Below are 3,732 nucleotides of genomic sequence, written 5' to 3'. Positions count from 1 at the left end.
CTGCCAATAACGCCTTTTTAGGTACACTAGTGATACGTTTGTGAGTACACAAATCTTTCAGTACCTTTGCATAGGTGGGGATTTGGGATATGGCATCCAAAAGAGGGGTGTTCACTTCTACCTTTTTGAAGACTTCTAAAATTTTATCCATGGAAGTAGTCTTCCTTTTGTTTATTAAGCGATTAGAAAATGGGACAAGATGAACATAAGGACCGTTAGGGATTTGTCCCTGTTCAGAAGAATCATTTTTGGTTTCCTTAACCAAATCATCTTTAGTTTCAGAAAAATCTGTAGGTTCATTTGACGAACCTGAAACAAGAGGCACACTTCTGTCCTCAACTGAAGGAGAGTTAACATGAGTAATAGATGAGGAAGATTTAGGAACACTCTGTTGGTACTCTCTACCACTCCTAAGGGCATAAACAACATTACATTGGTTAGAGGGCCCTTGTTGGGTCTGACCTTGTACTGTATTCAATGGTGCATTAGTTGATGTTTGTGAACTAACAGGCTGATGATGCCTAGGGTTAGGCTCTGGTTCACTGGGTAAAGTTCATTCTCCCTCTCACGCATAATTCAGACAACTTGAGTGAGTTCTCTCGTAAGATTTTGATGGCTTGTCATGAGGAGGACCATCTTTTTTTCCAAGTCACTTATTCTCTTGCCTATCCAATGTTGGTAAACCCAAGGGATTGCTGATAAGATGATAGGAGAGGGGCCCCAGGAAAACTAGCCTGAGGTCCTACATTTGACCTAGGAAAAGTATTTTGGGAAAAAGATTGTTGTGCAAAGGGAGGCCTTTGGAGTCCAGATTGACCTTGATTATGGAAATTATAAGGCCCTGCTTAGTTGCCCTAATTCAAAGAGAAATTTGGATGATTTCTCCATCCTGGATTGTAGGTATTACTATATGAATTATTCTGGTATAAGGCATTAACACTATCATTAGAAGTGCCTCCAGAGGTGTTGGGGCATTCCTCTATGAGATGTCCAGGGGACTGGCACCAAGCACAAATCTTAACCAAATTGACTGATGATGGCTCTCTAAGAACAATAGCCTCAATTCTCTTGATTAGGCTTTCCAAATGGGATTCCTTGGCTACTATCCCATCTACAAAATATCACTTTTCTCCTATGGTTCTTTCACTCTCTTGGGTTGATTCCCACTCATAGGTTTTGTCAGCTAAGTCAAGTAAGAATTCTCATGCCTTTCCTTCATCTGTAAAGGATGTGAATCCCTCAGGGCACATAGACTCTATCATTTGTTTAGTTGGGTAATCAATACCCTTATAAATTATTTGGCATAAATGCCATATGTTAGGCCATGGTGAGGGCATTCTGGAGTAGATCCTTGAATCTTTCCATAAGTTTGAAAAACGACTCATTAGGCTTTTGCCTAAACTGAAGGATATCACTTCTAAGCTTATTGGTTTTGTGAGTTGGGAAAAACTTCTTAAGGAAGACAACTGTGAACTGTTCCCATAAGGTTATGGAATTTGTGGGTAACCTATACAACCACTTCTTAGCTTGGTCTTTCAATGCAAAAGTGATAAACCTAAGCTTAACAGCATCATCAAAAAGCTGTTGGGTCTTAATTAGAACACATACCTCTTCAAATTCCCTTAGAAATAGGTATGCATCCTTAGAGGTCAACCCATGGAAGTGGGGCAATATAGTGATGTATTGAGATTTGAGTTCAAAATTATTGCCCTGGGCTTATGGTAGAACTATGTAGGAAGGTTGGGCTGTTTTAGTAGGATAGAACCTATCTTTCAGAGATTTAGGTGAAGGGTTTTGCTGTTGGTCTCCCATATTGAAGGGTTTTAAAGAAAGCAAACGTATAGGGTCACTACTTGTTGGATCTCTTCTTTTTAACCGATTTTTAGTATAAAGTACCCACCTAACACTCATGCAACAGAAAACTACCCACAACTAGAGTAAGACAAGCACAAAATAATGGATAGAAAAACTTTTTTTTATGATTTTTGTGAATTTTTTACTTTTTGGGAGCTTACCGGCAGGGATCCGAGGTTGCTCAGGTAAATTCTTGAGGTACTGCTACAAGGTGAAACCTGTCTTTATCATACTGTGAGGCATGGCGACCTCCACCGATACAACTATTATTGCAAGTTGTTCTTCTCAGGAATTCAATAAAAGAAAAGAAAAAACAAAACCAAGAAAACAAAGCACTCCGATTTACCAAAAGAAAGTGAAAAATAACATGGAACTGTCTCCCTGGAAATGGCGCCAAAAACTTGTTTGAGATTTTAAATGTAACCGCAAGCGTACGGATCAGTGTAGCTACGGGTCCAACACAGAGAGAGCAGCCACTTTATTTTTTTTACTTCTTTTAATAATGAGAAAGTGAACCGATTAATGGTTGTGATCTAATTCTAATTATCGTCTTAAACATATGTATCTAAAATAACGTCCTAATCATTCGTCATCTAAGAACTTAAAAACGCAAGCCACGCAATTAAAATTAAATAAATAAATAACTAAAAATAAATAACCCACGTAATTTAAAAAAAATAATAAAGGAAAAAATGCTAAAATTAAAAGAAATTAAAAGAAAGGGGAGAAAGCTAGAGAGAGACCCACAAGTAGATTTCTCTACTTAGCCCGAGGGATGCATCATATTATGAGCTTTCCTACTTGACCAGAGAGTCACTCTTACAAGGGTTACTCTACTTGGCTTTAGGGAAAGGGAGACAATTAAAATAAAAGTAATAAATTAATGGCTCTATGGCTAGGAGGGGCAAAGCCAACACATACACTAGCCATGAACCTTGGGGGAAAGGGATAGCAATAATGTAACGACTGAAATTGAAATCCTAAATTAAGAAAGAAAGGGTAGTCAGAAGAGGGAATGAGAGGAGGGAGAGAAGACTACTGAAGGAGCCTACTTACTTGAACTTCAACCCTTGAACTGAAAACTTGATCGATTTGAGATACTACTAGTACTAAAAACCAGATCTGGAATAAACAAAATCTGAAATTTCTAGTGCTAAAGAAAACAAATTTGAAGAAAAAAATAAATTGAATTTGAAAGACATGCTTCATAGCTTGTTCTTGTCACCTAGAACTAAGCCTAGAACTAGAACTTAAAAATTATAACTTGAATTACTTAAACATTAAAAATAAAAGACTAAATCAAAAACAAAAGTGCTTGCATTAATTGAATAAAAAGAACTTACAAGAGTGTTTAAAGCACAAATCTAAAACTAGAGCTAGAGAAAGAGAAAACTAGAGAAAGAGATAGAGCAACTAAAAAAAACTAGAAGAAGAATGAGTTGTCTCCCCTCCTCTTACATGAGTTGTATTTATAGGGAATAGGGAGGTAGGGTAACAAATTTCTCTTTCTTAAAAAGGAGAAACTCATAATTGGTAGTGAGATCTTTTGAGACCAAAAATGCTAAGGTGGAGGACAGAGAAGAGAGAAATAAACTTGGAGAAATTTTCTATAATTTTTTTTTTTTGCTTATTTTCTTTCTTTTTTTCTTTAATTTATTTGTCTCTTCTTTTTCTCCCTCCAAGGGACGATTTTCCTTCTTGATTTGTGTGATTTGGACAATCTTTTGGTGATGATGTGGAGGAGAGAGAAGATTTGGACAAGATTTATTTCTCCCTTTTTTTTTCTTTCCTTTTTTTCCCCCTCTTCTTGTACAAGAACCTTTTCCTTGCTTCTAATTTGATGTGGAAATCCCCTCCATGCCCTTAGTACTTTAAGTG

At 36.9% G+C, this 3,732-nt stretch overlaps 1 non-coding gene across 1 annotated transcript; it reads left to right on the top strand.

Moving 5' to 3' along the window:
* Positions 1–1,319: 1,319 nt before the first annotated feature.
* On the top strand, positions 1,320–1,425 carry LOC122072448. The gene has a single exon (XR_006138463.1). It is a non-coding gene; the product is annotated as a small nucleolar RNA R71 (small nucleolar RNA).
* The last annotated feature ends 2,307 nt before the right edge of the window (positions 1,426–3,732 follow it).

The sequence above is a fragment of the Macadamia integrifolia genome, chromosome 2 (assembly GCF_013358625.1).
Source record: "Macadamia integrifolia cultivar HAES 741 chromosome 2, SCU_Mint_v3, whole genome shotgun sequence".
NCBI lineage: Eukaryota > Viridiplantae > Streptophyta > Magnoliopsida > Proteales > Proteaceae > Macadamia > Macadamia integrifolia.
Note: the sequence above shows the minus strand (reverse complement) of the source record. Positions and strands in the feature narration are given on the sequence as shown.